This window comes from Oreochromis aureus, linkage group 7, assembly GCF_013358895.1.
Source record: "Oreochromis aureus strain Israel breed Guangdong linkage group 7, ZZ_aureus, whole genome shotgun sequence".
Taxonomy (NCBI): domain Eukaryota; kingdom Metazoa; phylum Chordata; class Actinopteri; order Cichliformes; family Cichlidae; genus Oreochromis; species Oreochromis aureus.
The window spans coordinates 29910814-29928388 of record NC_052948.1 but is presented as its reverse complement, the minus strand read 5'-3'; the positions used below and the strand labels follow the sequence as shown (position 1 = coordinate 29928388).

The window sequence follows — 17575 nt, the reverse complement described above, 5'->3', positions numbered from 1 at the left end:
CAAGCACTTCACTACATGTTCACTATATGTTGTACTCTGTATGTGACAAATAAAAAATTTGTAAGTTGTTTGTTAATTGTAAACTAAAAAAACAAAAACTGGGAAGCAACTAAAAAACAAGTTCATAGAAACTAAAGTCCAGAAAACATGAAGCCTGGAATGTGAAAAATCTGGGACTTGGAAATACAAGGGAGATGAGCGGCAACAGACAAAGGAAGAAACAGGACTAAATACACAAAGGAAAACGAGGGGATGTGAAACAGGAGGGGAACGCAGCTGGAACTAATCTGACACAGTGAGACAGGGAGGAAGCAAAACTGAATATATTAAACACAAGACTTCACACTGTCAAAACAAAACAAGAAACAAGAGACACACACTGAAATGGAGACTTGGCACTGTGACATGGATGACTGACGGGGAGAGACAGAGGGAACGAGAGACATGACTGAGAGAGAGATGAATAATCCTGTGGTCAGAACTTTACATGCACAAAAGAGGCGAGACAGGCTACACATGGAGACGAAAAGGGAACAGACTAACAAAAACAAGAAACTCAGATTCAGTAATACAAATGATTAAACCAGGAAGAACAAGGAATCTATACAATACTAAATGAGGACATCGGAACCCTAGACACACCGGGTCATAGACCCAGTACCATCACAATGTTCTCTCCATTCTACCTTTTTCTTATTCCTCTGCATAAAAGTCAGCTGATTGTTATTGCGCAGGAAATTTGACATTTTTCCCCATGATGCAGATAATTGAAGAACGTAATACTTGTGACTCAGTAATCTGATTGCTGAGTTTAATATAAAAATACAACATTACTTACTGCCTTGTAGAAAAATGAGTAGTAAGTATTATGTACTTTTCCCATCCCTCCGCCACGCCCAATTGTGTGTCCCTATTGTGTGTCCCTATTGTGTTATAAGGGTTGGAACGAAGCCGTAGGAAATGTAGCAGGTCAGTATGATTGTTGGGGGTGATCATGCACTCCTGTCTCAAACACATCCTATTTGGCACTACGGTGTGGGAAAGTTTCAGGACAGTATATCAGCCCTAGGCATATGCAACAAATTCATGGCTTTTCTCTTAGAAGTTCATGTGCTGAGGAGCTGCCATGCTATCCAACGTGGCATCCTATCAGCTTTTCTATAAAGTTCTTTAAATTGTTGACTGTGTCTATAAGGAGAGGAGGGGGCTGAGTCAGACTGATTGAGACTGGTTGGTTTGAAGGTTTTTGATCCATGAGCAGGAGGAAGGAAGGACAGGCCTTTGTATTTAATTGTTTAACTTTGTTTTCTAAAACAGTACCTTTGTTCTAAAGACGAATCACATGCGCACACTGCAGTGGGCTACCAAGGTTATCATGTTTAATGTAGTCAAAAACCAGAAGATCTTACCCGCTGGTTTCAATTAAACTATTCTGCAGATCTTTGGGCCCCAGATGAAAGCAGTGAAATAAGTTTGTTAGAAGCACTCCCTGTCTCATAAGGTAGACACCAAAACACCCACCATGGCATATGTAAAAATAGAAAAAAAAGAAAGAAATAGAAATGTATGATTTTTAGAAAGCTGTGTTAAATAAGTATATTACTTTTCCCATGCTGCATATGCGCCGTATAACATTATAAAGGTCTGAGGTCGATTTAACCCTTTCGTGCATGAATTATGACAGCCTCAATCAGTATATTTTTCTTAAGTATTTTTATTCATCTTTAGGCATGAGAAAAAGATTGTTGAACTTATATGTGGATTTAGAACGTCATTTTTTTTTAAACATGTACTTTTTTTTCATTTTTTTAAACATGGCAGGGTGTGGAGTGTCACATCAGTGTCCAGTGTAGTGGTTTATGTGCAAGTATGCCAACACTGACACAAATACAAGAAAACAGCCTTTGAATAGCTGTCAACGTAGTAACCACTATGCATGAAAGGGTTAAAGAAGGTGTGTGTGTTTTATTGTGTACATTCCTTCTACAATGGCAAATTTCCTTAAAGGAAATCCTGCAGGAAGGCCTGTAGCTTTGTAAAAAAAAAAAGAAAAAAAAGACCATTGTCCTAAATATCAGATTCAGTGTGGTCACACTTTCCATTATCTGCAGTGCTCATGGTTTAACACTCAGTATTTTTATAAGATGAATTTTATGTCTAGATGTTAAAATGTTTTTTTTTTCTTTGCTTGTTTTTAGCATGACAGAGAAGTTTCCATTTGATGACCCATTTTTTTCATTTCCAGAGTTACTGTGGGCTACAGATCATTTAGGGACAATTAAAATAAGGAAAAAGAGGTGTTATTAAAGTTCTTTTCATTTATTTTGAAGGGTGGAAACTCATGCGTAATGCTACAAACAAGCAATAAAAAACACTTTGACGTGTAGACATAAAACTCAACTTGTGAAAATACAGAGAGTTAAACCATGAGCAATGCAGATAATGGAAAGTGAGACCAAAGTGAATCTGATGTTTAGGTCTTAGTTTCACAGACAAAGCTAAAGGTCTTCCTGCAGGATTTCCTTTAAAGAAAATTGCCTTCTAAAAGGAAAATACAAAATAAAACACACACACCTTCTTTAATTCGACCTCAGAGCTGTGGCTTATTTATAATGTTAATCTATGCATGTGGGGCAATGGGAACAGTAATGTATGAATTTAACACAGCTTTCAAAAATCATACATTTCTATTTCTTTCTTTCTTTTTTTTCTATTTTTACATATGCCATGGTGGGTGTTTTGGTGTCTACCTTATGAGACATGGAGTGCTTCTAACAAACTTATTTCACTGCTTTCATCTGGGGCCCAAAGATCTGCAGAATAGTTTAATTGAAACCAGCGGGTAAGATCTTCTGGTTTTTGACTACATTAAACGTGATAACCTTGGTAGCCCACTGCAGTGTGCGCATGTGATTCGTCTTTAGAACAAAGGTACTGTTTTAGAAAACAAAGGTAAACAATTAAATACAAAGGCCTGTCCTTCCTTCCTCCTGCTCATGGATCAAAAACCTTCAAACCAACCAGTCTCAATCAGTCTGACTCAGCCCCCTCCTCTCCTTATAGACACAGTCAACAATTTAAAGAACTTTATAGAAAAGCTGATAGGATGCCACGTTGGATAGCATGGCAGCTCCTCAGCACATGAACTTCAAAGAGAAAGAACATGAATTTGTTGCATATGCCTAGAGCAGGGGTCTCAAACTCCAGTCCTCAAGGGCCGGTGTCCTTCAACTTTTCCACGTGAATATAATTAGTAGGTCATTGGCAAGACTTTATAGAACTTGACTGCATACTGAGTTGGCAATTCAGCCATTTGAATCATGTTACAGCAGCTCATGAGTGAATGAACATGGTGCAATAAAAGTACTTTTAGAAGTACATTTTTCCAAACACTTACATTTACTTAAATTTACTTGAGTAGGGTTAAGAGTTGCCATTTCAGCATGCAGTCAAGTTCTATACTCTTGCTAATGACCTAATAATTTTATACAGGTGTGTTGGACAAATGGAAAAGTTGCAGGACACCGGTCCTCGAGGACTGGAGTTTCAGACCGCTGGCCGATGGGCTGATACACTGTCCTGAAACTTTCCCACACCGTAGTGCCAAATAGGATGTTTTTGAGACAGGAGTGCATGATCACCCCCAACAATAATCCTGACCTGCTACATTTCCTACGGTTTCGTTCCAAACTTTATAACACAATAGAGCCCCCCCAATGGGGGGTGGTCAGAGGGGTGGAAAAAGTACATAATACCTACTACTAATTATTTTACTCATTTCATATAATTTTTAATAGAGACAAAATTATAGAAATTATTTTTGATCTTAAGGGTAACCGAGCATAGGACAGGGAACAGGTTAGTTTATTTAGGTACCTGGGCATGTATATGGATAAATCTTTTTAAAAAAGAAAAGAACATGTTGATTTTTTTAATGTGAAAATTTTGTTACAATTTCTTTGCTGGTTCAGGTTGTTTAAGATAAGATAAACCTTTATTAGTCCCACACCTGGGACATTTTTGGTAGAAAGTACAAGAGCAGTAAAAAAACATTTTAGAGAACAACAATAGAATAGAATAAGATAAACAGAATAACATACTATACAAAATAGAAAGAATACTATATACAATAGAATGAAAATAAAATACTTTGTTAAATAGAAAATATGGGGAAAAATTGCACTTCATACAATTAATATTTTAAATATCACACTGGAAAGTTTGATTAGATATGAGTTGGCTGCCTTGTTTGGTAATCAAAGTTTGAGAAATTGCTAAAATCTGCCATGAAAATCATAAAAACAAAGAGTAACTGTCTCTCCAATCAAAATATGAAAAACTATGATTCATCAGGCTTATCAAATTGTTAATGTTCCATCCTGTATCAAAGTACAAGTTATTACCCTCAGGGAAAGTCTGCAGAGCAAGCAGCTGTGAAATAAACTGCTGTAAGCTCTTATTGGTGTGCTCAGTGTTATTATGTGTGCATTACATCTGCATGTTGAGGTGTAGGGAAAGGTGTGGAGAGCAAACACAGTTACAAAGAAACAAATATTATTTGATATTCCTGACCCCTTTAACCGCCACCTTCACCTGAAACAGTATCTATGTGATATAAAGTGATACCAAGAAGGCAGAGATGAATGAGATCTCCATTTTCATATGCCTGCAGCTGTCATGTTGAAAGTGAAACAGAAATAGGAGAGGCAGAGGAGGGACCATAACACTACTGAACAATATGATTTCCTTGAAATGGCAGAGTTAACAGAAACTCTGACTTCCTGCCTCCACTCCAAACAGGTTTGCTCCATTTAGCTAACATGTCCTTTGCATTAGGATTTTTATAGGTGATGTTTGTTCAGAATTTCAAGGTGGATGGCATTTCAGCAGTAAAAACTCCACATGTCACAAAAAATGCTTAAAATTATTCCACACCACAAGTTATTAATAAACACACTCCTCCCATTTAGCCTTATTGGAGGTTGAGGTCTGGCCTGCTTGATGTATGGAAAGAGTCTGTGGCTGAACACTGCATTCTGAGACTGTGTCTGAGAGCCAGGTCTTGGTGAAAATTAGGGTTCAGCACTCTCTTATTGCGCACTGTGTTGTAATCCTGACTCGAAGCTCATCCAGTTTGTTTTCCAGAAACTGTATGTTGGCTAGCAAGAGGCTGGGTAGTGATGGTCAGTTAGCACTGACTGGGAGGCAGAGGGCAGTTGTGGGAGCGAACCAAAAACTGTAGGTCTGGTGGCATAAAGCCAGGAATTCAAAAGATTGTGTGAGTTGGTGGTGTCCAACAGTACCTGTCTGTTGTATCATTGCAACACATGGCATTTGCACACTGTAGAAAATGCAATAAACAAAAGAAATAAAGAATAAAGCTGGTATTCAAGAGTGGCACAGAGAAACACTTCTGCCTCAGGGAGGTACCACAATAGCCATTAAGTCTAATAATTAATTAAATAATTTAATTAAATAATTAAATGCCATGTGGATTCTATCAGTTTCAAACTAGCAATCATCCTGCTTTAACCAGGTATTTGTAAGGCAGAGTAAATCAATCTGTTCATCACTTATTAACAGGGGCAGGGAAAAAAAACACTCTCTTCAATGTCTGAAGCATTTGTTCATTATTTTTTGATTTGTTTTTGGTGGTCTGGTATGTTGCTCCTCACTGTCACCCAGGCAGTCTGGTTTCCCAGCTGTTCAGGACAATCAGCCAGAAGAGAGTTAGCTTTACCTGAGGTACCTTGGTCCACACTGAATACAGGGGCCTGGAAAGCTGCAATATTACCTAGGATGCAATTGATAGTCATTGAGCCTCCCCTCAAAGATAAAAATGGGCCAAACATATTACAAATATCGTTATTACTAAAGAAAGCAGTAGCGAAAAATTTGACACTGAGTAAAAAAGCGCAGGAGGGGCAGGTGGAAGACGATGTGAGTGAAGTTGCCCTCCCCCCCCAAAAAAATCTTCATACCCAACAAAAGTGGATTTGCTGGTTTGTGCTGCAAAAATTGTCATTTGTGCTGTTTCTGTTTTAAAGATATTAATGAACATGTAAAGGTCAAAAGGTCAAACAGGCCCCCCACATTAACCAAATTTTAAAAAAATTGATGTCAAACATTTGCAAAAATTTTCATCTGTGCCGTTATCATTTTAAAAATATTAATAAAAGTTTCTAGAGGTCATCCGAGGTCAACCAGTCTCCCCACTTCACTTACACGAGGAGAAGCCATGCTGGTAGTCACTTGGCTACAAGCTAAGCTAGCAAATCCCTGAAGAAACAGTAAATGAACACTGTGAATAAAATTAGCAGGTGATTCAGCAAAGACTGTGTGTTCGATAAACCATGTAAAGTTTACACTATGAAATGAGTGGTTCTCTATAGGTTTTTAATTAAACAGATAAGCTCCACAAAACACCACTGTGTGTTGTAAGAGGAAAAGGAAGTAGTATGACACTGCAGTGAAAGCCCACACCATGTACAAGCACCAAGCGAGACAGCTCTGATGACTTTCACTGCTTCAAGTCCACCTTCCTCTTGCAGAACTCACAAAAGGAACATTTGAGAGCATCACTTTGACCTGCTATGGAGGACTGCTACAGAGTGGGCTCAATACTTTTACTGTAAGCCAGGATCAGAGAACTTCCTGCAGCACCACCTCTCACTAACGAGTCACCAATCCAGAAACAACCAGCAGCCTTCACAGTGAAAAATCCCTCCACTGTCTATAATCTGATTTCCTGTTAAATCTAATAGAGGAAAGATATCAAGGGAACTAACTGATCAGGAGATAGACGAGGAGCAGTGGCAGCTGTATTAACTCTCATCCACTGAGGATCTAAACCACAGCCCTGTGCAACCTAACTGGAAAACATAAAACACCATAATATTTGTTGCTATTCACACAGATGTTTAATACAGTTGCCTCAGCAATTCATCTAAGTGACTGTTAGACTCAAATGGCTTTTTAAAAGTGTAATTGAGTTCACTTATCATTTTCATCAGACCCTGTTCCTCTGACTTAAGGCAAAGAAACTGAACATTAGACAACATTTACAATAATGAACATGCAAAAGAAAAATAACCGTCTGTCTGCAAAGTGCAACTGTTAGTTTAGTAAAACAACATTTTTAGGTGTGTGTTCACGTTTGGTGGGTGGGGGTTCCCCACTGTTCTTTCACTTCTAATACAATAACTGTGCAACTGTTAGTTAGGTGTAACAACATTTCTAGGCTCACTTTCATTTTCAATATGATGGCTCTAAGCATATAAACAGGTTGAATTCTCAGTCCTCTACTCTTTCTGCTTCCTGAGAAGACACTAACAGCACAGGTAAGATCTTTTCAAATGTTAGTCTCAGGAGATTAAATTAATGATGAATTAAAGAGAGAGATTATTTAATTGAAAAAGACAAGAAAAGCCTAATTTCATTTATTCTCCTACTTTAATTCCAATCATCTGAATGAATGTGACAGGGCAGATTTACCAATGAGGCAGCAGGTATGCAGATTCATGCCATTAAAATCTCACGAATGTTTTAACCTATTTAAAAATCTGCATACTTCAGTTAATATATTCAAGATTCTTTATTCGTCACATGCACATTCTTCTTTGTGTTATTAACTGTTTTACACAGAAGCAGAAAAAATTATATATATCTGTTTTTGTAAACTAGAGAGCCGACTCTGACCTGACTGAGTAGATCTCATTCATCAACATGGCAACGTAAGTATGACACCGAACAGTTAAGATAAAACTCCAGCTTCATGTTTATGATTGTGTTCTCTCTCTTATACACACACACAGTTTCTATCCCTTCTTTATGCTCTAGTGAATTTTGAATTCCACTGATTTTCAGAGGTAGATGGTATGCAGTGCTTTGCAAATTCATTAGACCAGCTGTCATAAAAACAAAACGGCCGTTCAGCTTCATGAAATGTTCTAATGTGGACTCTCTGCTTTTCAGTGAGTTCTCAGCATTTTACTATTTTGAACAGGAATTTCAAACAAATTTATCATTTCAGAAATTAATCAAGCGTAACATTCAACCACTAAAATGAAAGTTTTCTACTCTCCACTATTCAAAGTGCTCTATACATAATGCCATATTCACCCATTCACACCAGGACTGTCCTCTATGCTTTTAAGTGCTTATTACAATTCACAAACAGAGCAGATGGATGCATCGGAGAGCAACTTTGGGTTAATATCATGCCCAAGAATATTAGGCATGCAGACTAGAGAAAGCCAGGGATCAAGCCACCAACCTCCCGTTCACCTTCCTGCTCTACCTCCTGAGCTACAGCCACCCCTTTGTAATTTCTTTGTCTTCAGGATCTGTTCTCCAGGGATCTGCAACTAAATAACTGTAACCTGGCATTTTAATGAAAATATAATAACATGCTTTACTATTTTTTCTGCTTCTGTGTAAAACAGTTAATAACACAAATGCATTTTAGCATTAAAAATGTCATTTTGATAAAAGAGCTCGTACATAATTAGCAATACTTTTAATTTAGAGCAGCTGTGGCATAAACCCTATGCTGTTTGGTGGTCTAATAAATCTGTTAAGCAGTGTATTTATCTCTAATGTCAGAACAACAGAGATCTCTGCAGCTCTGGTGGAGTGCAGGATTCATCCAGAAGAGTTTCAGTACCAGCAATAATATAGATATTATTGCTTGCACCCATTCACCGTCACAATGTTTTCAGAGAGAAGTAAAAACTGTGTTACACTGTTTTTAATTAGGACCATAATCACTCCTGTGCAGTGGCTCTGGCAGGTGAAATACACTGACTAAAGAAATCATCAGCAAACAGAAAACACTCCCCTCAGTCTGAGGCTCAGGCTGCTGGCCGACTTTATTCTCCACTTCCACTTCTTTCCACTCCTGCATTTTATTAACTTTGGTCCATCCCTGAGTCATATTTCTGACTGAGGTTCATTAAGGTTTGTTTCTTCTTTTGATATTCATGCGTAGATTTTACCGCAAACAAACGAAAAACTGTGATTAAGGATAAATAAATAAACAAATATTTAATGATATGCTTTCAGTTTTATATGTATTTCCTTACTTTTAAATTACAATTTATTTATGTAGTAAACAACATATTCTTTATTCCACGTCACATTTAATAATATAAATCTTTATTACTATTTATTCTCCTGTTTTAAAAACCTTTTTGTTTAAGTTCATGCTGTAACTTTAATTTCAAAGAAACTCTGAACACATTTTGTAAAGAGATTATTTAGTCCATTGAACATGATCTTAGTACATTAATGTAAATCAATGAAATCATAAAAGCCTTGTTTTAGTTCTGACTGTTTCTTATACTGGATACAAGCAGGAGTAGGTGAGATAAGTCCTGATATAAAATCAGCAGAGCAGTTGGGTCAACGTACAGAACAACTTGATCATTGTGTTTTCAGAAGAACCCTGGCAGAGACACTCATCAGGAGTTGTTAGATTCTAGTTACAAACAAAGAGTATTACCATTGGAAGTGATTCAGAAACTAATTTAACTCTAACTGCCTACATCCAGATGTTGATTACACTAACCTTTGTTGATGCAACACACTCGCAGCCTTGTAGTTAAGTACAATCAACAGCCACACCTGCTCTTATAGATCTCCTCTTATAGATCCTCATTCTTGGTAAAATAGTTCGTTTTTACTTTAGAAGCCAGGAAAAAAATACTCCAGGTATCTGTTAATTTTAGGGATTAGAACAACCTCTATGAACCATTAAAAGATATAATACTAAGTTTTAAACTTTAGTGGTAAACAAAGACTCAAAATGGAATCTCCATAATCTTGGACTCTGAATGCAGATAGAAATGTTACTGATATTATCTATTAAAAGTGTAAACGTGAAATAAGTAATGTTTTACTTTTGCTTTTAGGATCAGTAACATCTCCCCCAAATACAAAGACATCATCTCCAAAAGTGTTCAGATCCGTTCAGGACCTCCTGCTGTCTACCAGCTGAGACCAAAGGAAACCAAGATCGGTTCTCTGACTAGAAAGACTGTCGGTGAAAAAAACATGAACAAGGCAAATAAAAACATCTTACTTGTGGGTGAAACAGGAGCAGGAAAATCTACTCTGATCAACTCTATGGTCAATTACACCATGGGAGTGAAGTGTGACGATAAAGTCTGGTTTCAGATCGTAGAGGATGAGAAGAGAAGTCAGGCAGAAAGTCAGACATCAGATGTGATCGTGTACGAGATCTTTGGTTTTGAAGATGAAACTCTGCCCTACTCTCTGACCATCATCGATACTCCTGGATATGGAGACACCAGAGGACTGAAAAAGATGACATCGTCATTAAAAGGTTGTTTGAATTATTTCGAGCAGAGGATGGAGTTCATGAAGTTCATGCAGTGGGTCTGGTGATGAAGGCAGCTTTGAATCGAGTGAGTGACCGACAGAAGTACATCTTTGATTCAGTGATGTCTCTCTTTGGAAAAGATGTGGAGAAAAACATCGTAGCTCTGATCACACACTCAGATGGAATGCCAGCTAAAAATGTTCTTGAGGCTCTTCAAGCAGCAAACATTAAATGTGCCATAAATGAGAAGAACCAGCCTGCTCACTTCCTGTTTAATAACTGCCTGAACACAGCAATAACAGAGGAAAATGAGTTTGGTTTGGACACAGCATGGAGGGTGACAGAGAGGGAATGAATCAATTCAAAGTCTTCCTGGAAAAAACTCCTCCTCAGAAACTGAAGACAACGGTCGAAGTGTTGAATTCACAAATCAGACTGAAAGCATGCATCCAAAACCTGCAGGAGAGAATCAAGTTCACGGAGGAAAAACAGAAAGAAATCACAGAGACAAAAGAAGCTCTGAAACTACATAGAAAGGAGATGGAGAATAATGAAAAGTTTACTGTAGAAGTTCCAGAGTACTACAAAGACAAAAATCCATTAATGGTGGGTGGTGGGGCTTAGGTTTTTTTATGAAGGAGCTGTCTGCTGTACAGTCTGTGAGGAGAACTGTCACCATCCTGGATGCACAGTGGCCTGGTCTGCTGGAAGCTGTGAGGTCATGAAAAATGACCGCTGCACTGCATGTACCAGGAAGTGTCCAGTATCAGCTCATGTGAAAAAAAAGTGGATCTATGTGACCAAGAAAAGGTATGTTAAGAAGACCAATGAAGACATGAAAAACAAATATGAAATGAATAAAACTAAAGGTCAGAACAAGCAAAGCCTTTTTGAAAGTCTTGAAGAGAAATGAACAAACTGACAGCAGAGAAGTCACAGTTACTGGATGAGTCCTACCAGCATCTTGTCAGACTGGAGCAGATCGCTCTGAAAACTGATTCAGCGTCCACTCTTGACCACTTGGACTTCCTGATTGAGAAGATTAAGGAGGAGGAGGGTGAAGGAGACTCAGAGAAAGTCGTTAAACTGGGGGAGATGAAGAAGAGAGTGGCTGAAGCAAACAAATCAGGGCCAAACATTTTGACAAACTAACAGCATATGGGAAAAAGAGATAAGTCCAGTCCTGAAATCTGATCTTCTTTCATCTGATTGATACCTTGGATTCTTCATGTGTGTTCATGCTCTCAATGACTGCTTGAAATATTTCTGATGACTCAGACCGAGTGGAAACATTTGGATCCTTTCACGTTGGAATTGATTTGTACAATTTCTCTATATTCTGTTCTGACTCCTCAATAAAAAAAACAACAAACCCTAAATTTAATGCTTTACAGTCTTTTAGGTCTATCTCTGAAAGCCAAAAGCTAAGCATGTAGCTGAACTTTGCAGATTTCAGTAATTTATGTAATTTAATAATAAACTATTAACTTTAACTAAGACATAATAAACCTTAGAATAAAACACTTTTACAACATTTAAAACACATCTATATCCAGCTTTAAGGATCTAAAAGATTTATTTCACCTATAAATATGTTTAATCAGATTAAATAAAATCCCAGAACTTAAATTATTCTCTGTTTTTGTCACAATCTGTAGCTGCAGATTGTGGGTTTCTTTGTAATACAAGCCAAACACAGACCACAGGAGACAAAGCTGTACTCTAACCAAGGGCGTGCCATTTATTAAGGCAGATAAAAGGAACATGAACAGAAACAGGTAATCACTAGAGATGATACCACATGGAACAGAAACTTTAAGGAAAACAGTGGAAATACTATGCACAGCTCCACCCTGTGGTGGAACACACCTATTACAACCAATAAGAAAACACTTTTCAGTCTCTTTGAGTCAGATTATTGAATATCTTTATGTGGTGCTCTGAAATGTTCCTTCTGAGGAATCAAGAAGCTGTACAAGGGAAACAGTGGCAGTCCTCAGGCCAGTCGGATGTCTCCTGTGACTGAGGTGTGATTAGAGTTCCCCTGGTTTATTTTCCAGTCATATTTCTCCAAATTTCCATTGTCGCTGTAAAGTTTCCACTCTAGTTCATAATATATTTCTACAGAGTGTGACTATCCTCTGTTTGCTTTTTAAATGACTTCAAGGGAACACTTCATACAGTCCATTCATATTGTCCTTCATACAGTCCAGGTCACAGTCTGATGATCCTTTATTCACACACTTCATTTGTTAGTCAGTGTGAACAGTACAGGCTCACAGGGTGGAAGAGCAGGAAGGGGGTTTTATTTTCATTCTCTTTAATTGTAGGAAAAATTTCTGAGTTTGTTCTTTATCTCATTTGACTCTGTTCAGCTGACTTAGATGGCAACATCATACCTTTTTATCCTCTTCAGGAGTGACTCTGAAGAGTCCAGCAATGAGAGCTAGTAGCTGATTGGTCACATTCAGCACTTATAAATATGTAGTTAGAACTCCTACACAACAGCACTTCCACCTGCAACAGCAGCTAAAATCCAAAAGCTGAAGTCAGTCCTCCAGTGAATGAACGGCCTCCTGCTCCCCCAGTCCTCCTGCTGTCCTTTGTACATCTGTGGCCTTCTGTATTTCTTTTACATCTTTAGAAATCCTCAGAAATATTCTTACACTTTCTCTCAGTGTTTGATTTCTGCTGTCAAACTGCTGGATGGAAGATGCATCGTTAATACGTTTGCTCATGAAGTCCAACAAACTAGGAGGCAGGTCTTTGCTTCCTCTTTTTTTGGGAGCCAAGGACATTTTGTGAAGTTTCCTTCAAACTAAAAACTTGTTGACTAGTTATCCTCTAGACAGTCTGATGAGCAGCTTGACCTCTGACCTTTTGCTTTGGATTGTGAATCAAACTCTGGTCAGTTAGACTCTGCGGACACAAGCAGAAACATGTTGTTTTTACAGGGTGACTGTAGGTGAATCAAACACATCTCGGACTGGAAGAGACCAAACTGTAGTCTACAAATTAAAATCTGTGTGATGAGTGAAAGCAGTGAAAACAGTTCCAGTGTGAGACTGTGTGTCACTCCTGATGAAAGACCTTCATCATTAGTACAGGTTAATGAACCTTCAAATTCATTAACCTCCACAGTTTCAAGATATTTCTGTTATTTAGAGTTGTTGGGGGTTTTTTCTAATATTCATCTTCCTCTGTGTGAAGGTTGTCTCTTTCTCTTCTTCTCTGGTAAAATAAGTAAATGCTGTCACCCAGAGATAACCTGTATTCGACCTCATGGATTACATTTATTCACATTATGTTCCTGGAAGTGTTTCACGATAAAGGCCTAGATAGTAAATGAAGGCTTTTTGTCCTCTGAAGCTGCAGGGGGCTTTTAATGCTATATTTACTGGTCAAATGAAAGTTACTGTAATGTCAGTTTATACCAAGCAGACTTCCCTTATTGATGATTTTATATATTTCGGTTGAATTTTACTGAAAGTTATTGCTTCATATTTATTAGGAAAGTTTTTTTCTTTCTTTTTTGTTGTGCAGTTTTAGAAAAATAAACCTGGATTAAATATACGCTGGTGATGGCTGAACTTCAGCTTTCAGTTTCATCACTTTAGATATTTTTTCCAGTTCAATTATGTTTTATTTATAATGCTCCAATTCAAGGTATATTATATTCCAACATTAAGACACTGCAATAACTAGATATGCAGTTTGAGAGTGAAGTTCTTAATTGGTGCTATGATGAAGTCTGATATGCTGAATTATCCTTCACAAAGCTCAATATAGCGCCAACACCAGGTGAGAACCTGTCTCTAGAAGTGAAAACAAGTAAATTCATCTTAGGATCAGTTATTTTAGTTGAGCAACCAAACCTGTTAGGTGAGTATGGCAGCACCACTGGCCTCTTCCTGTGATCTGATTTCAATGAACCTTGATGTGACATTTGACAATTTGATCAGCTCAGCTGTGTTGTTAAGATGATTTAAACTACATGGTGCATAAATCTGAAATAACAATGATGTATTTTTAAGCTTAGTCCAGTAGATATCAGAAAGTATTGCAGTGATAGAATGTATTAAATGCACTAGACTAACATAGAATAAAATACAATTAAAATACATACAATTTTACCGTCTGAGATGAAAATATATATGAAAAAAAAAACATATTATTTAAGCAGAAAAGCTCCTGAGCTCAAATTCAGCTGGTACTTTGGGGGATTCTGTAAACAGCTGATAAACAGCTGGCCTTTATTGTACATCGTCTGTCTTTGTGTCCTGCATGTGGGTCCTTTAGCTTACAAACCCTGACAGCAACCGTGTATATACTCAGTCCAAAGTGAAATTATTATTTAAAAATTTAAAATTATTTATTTTGATCATGTAAACAATATACAGAAGTTCATTTAGCAAAGAAAGGAAAAGAAAATGCTTTTTCAAATAAAACAAAAACATTTCAGTATCATTTCACCTGTTGTGATTCAGGAGTGGGAAGAAGTGCACAATGATTTTATCCCAGCCCTTCAACTCATAAGTTATCAGTTAATATTTATATTTTACTGATATAACCTGCAGTAACAACAATCAACATATTTCTAATATAACATATACAACAAATAAAATACAAATTACTGTCATATCATTATCTTTGACTCCAAAACAAAGGCAATACCTCCAGTTTTGAAAAGTTAAATGCACAGATATGAAAACTTGTTTTCACACAGCAGTGATTCTTGTCTGAACGTGTCCTGAATGTAAGACTTTGGTGTAGTTGGCAAAAAGCACACACACATAGTTCAGGTGCAGAGATGCAGAACATGAAGAAACTCTGTGTTTACTGATTTTTGCTGAGTGTAAAGTTACTGTAATCACATTACATTTTTTCTATTAAACTCACTGATTGCATTATAATCACAATTATACCATTATTTGCATTACAAATGGCCTTCAGTTATCTGCACAACAACAACAAAAAAATAAATAAATGGCTTGTTTTCCTGCACATTCGTCTACAATCAGCTGACATTAGTTCATGTGCAAAAATGGTGGAGTGGAGATATAACCATTACAAGTATGTGATCACAAAGTGTCCACGCCAAAAGCAGCAGAGAAGAAACTAGAACGATGTTTAAAACATCTTTACATTTGAAATTTACCTTAGGTTAATACAAATTAGAAGCAATAATTGATCAAATTAGCAAATAAGAAATATCAAATCCCAGATTACTGTTGGTCCAACTTTTCATATCTACAGAGGTGAACAGATCTGGATGTAAAAATCCCCATTTAACACACTAAGCATGTGCAAAGTCCCATCATCCCCTCACACGGTCACTGCATCGCCACCAAATGCTCATCCTTCAGTTATAAACTGCACTCACTGCTGTGCTTCATACATCAGGAATAAACACAGATCTGCAGAAAACTAATCAGTCGTTCAAAGCTTTGCATTAATTTCCAAATTAAGTTTGTGCTGCTTCTTTAACAGGCATAAATCCTACAATGTGAGTCCTTCCAGCCTCTCTCTCTCTCTTACCTACTTAGTTTGATATCATGAGTTTATTCTCACCTATTTCTCTGCAGAAGCCATGAGTCTGAGTATCTCAGAGGAGTCACTCTTCAAGATGTCAGAGCACCCGAGAAGTTTTCATCTTCTACCGGCATGAACTCTTTCTGAGAAATCACATCACGTCAGTGAACAAGACTGAACATGAAACATTCAGACAAAACGTCACTGCAGAACGTCAGACCCACGTCAGCAACAGTTTCAGTCAGTTAAGATAAAGAGAGTACAACCTCCATCAGTTCCAAGGTTTCATACGTGAGAATATAATTTATCCTCAAGTAAGAGAAAATAAATCATCTGGTTTTAGTTGGCCTTATTTAAATACCACCTCAGATTAGCAGTAAGACAACATAAGCTGAGATGCTTCAGTGTGTGCAGTGAAATATTCACTGAGATTGAGACTTTCAGTCAGTCAGTTTAAGAGTGACTGACATGGTCGGCTGGGGGAGCAACATCACAGACCAACAGGCTGAAGAAACTGGCTCTGCGATTGGCTGTGAACTGGACACTCGAAGCTGTGGTCTGAGACGATGTCACTGAACAAACTGTTATTGGTCACATATAATCCTGAACACCGTCTGCACCACTTACTGGACAGACAGCTGAGCTCCACCTCTAACAGAGTGATTCAACTCTGCCACTATAAGGACACATACAGGAAATCTTTTTTTTCCACATGCCAGCACATCAAAATGACAAGCTGTAAAATAAAGTGTATCTGCCTATCAGAGAAACATCAGCCAGATAATAATAATACACAGTATGTTATTATATAGTATTAGATTCATTTTTCAATGTTTAGTTCTTTTTGACAAGTGAAAATCAAAGAACATCCTACAGACAGCGAGAAAAGCCAAGAAAAGACGATCAGCTGGCAGCACAAACATAGCACAACATAACACAACAACCATAGTGTAGTACAGCCCACAGCCCAAATATTAATGTTTAATTATAGCATATTTAGGGTAAAACATTACACTGAACAAAGGCTTATGACAGAAACATACACCTCTCTCAATAAAGATTCTGAGCTTTATTAAAATGATCGCGGTGAGTTTGAGTTTCTCCATAGTTCAGTTTGCATCAGTTCTGTCTGTTGCTGTGTTGCAGCGTTCAGGATGATCATTAGTGAACGTGACTTCAGTCACAGGAAGCCTGAATAAAGGAGGAGTTACACTGGAACATCTCTGCAGCAGGAAGAGGGAAGATGAGAAGCTGATCTCACTCAGACAAACATTTCATTTTTACTTTAGAGGCTGTTTATTCATTTTTTACTTTGAAACTTCAGCCCCAGTAATGAAGAGATATTTTTATCCATCCTGCAGGAAGAACTGATGTGCCGAAGTCTGTGGGATGATCTGTTTGTAGTCCATCTACAGGAAGTTGTAGTTTCTCCACATTAACCACATTAACAACATCGACCATTACATGATGTGTGAGAGCAGTCAGACTCTCTGAGCACCGAACTGCTTGTTTCCTTTGTCTTAATTAACTCAGTGAATATATGAAAGTCTATGAAAGGGTGAGGAATATAACATTCATTTGATTTATTAAGTACTACCAACACACACAAGGCAGTTTTAACTTTTGATTTCAGTGAACTCATTTTTTCTACACCTAGCTTTAGTTTTTAGTTCAGTTCCAGTTTACTTAATAACCTTGATC

At 37.5% G+C, this 17575-nt stretch overlaps 1 long non-coding RNA gene and 1 pseudogene across 1 annotated transcript; one reads left to right on the top strand and one right to left on the bottom strand.

Annotated features, from left to right (window-relative positions):
• The first annotated feature begins 7270 nt into the window (after positions 1 to 7270).
• LOC120441072 lies at positions 7271 to 11721 on the top strand (annotated as a pseudogene).
• Positions 11722 to 12058: 337 nt separating this feature from the next.
• Positions 12059 to 16012, bottom strand: LOC120440960. The gene is made up of 2 exons (XR_005613668.1): positions 15914 to 16012; positions 12059 to 13261 (listed from the first exon to the last, which is right to left on the bottom strand). It is a non-coding gene; the product is annotated as an uncharacterized LOC120440960 (long non-coding RNA).
• Between the last annotated feature and the right edge of the window lie 1563 nt (positions 16013 to 17575).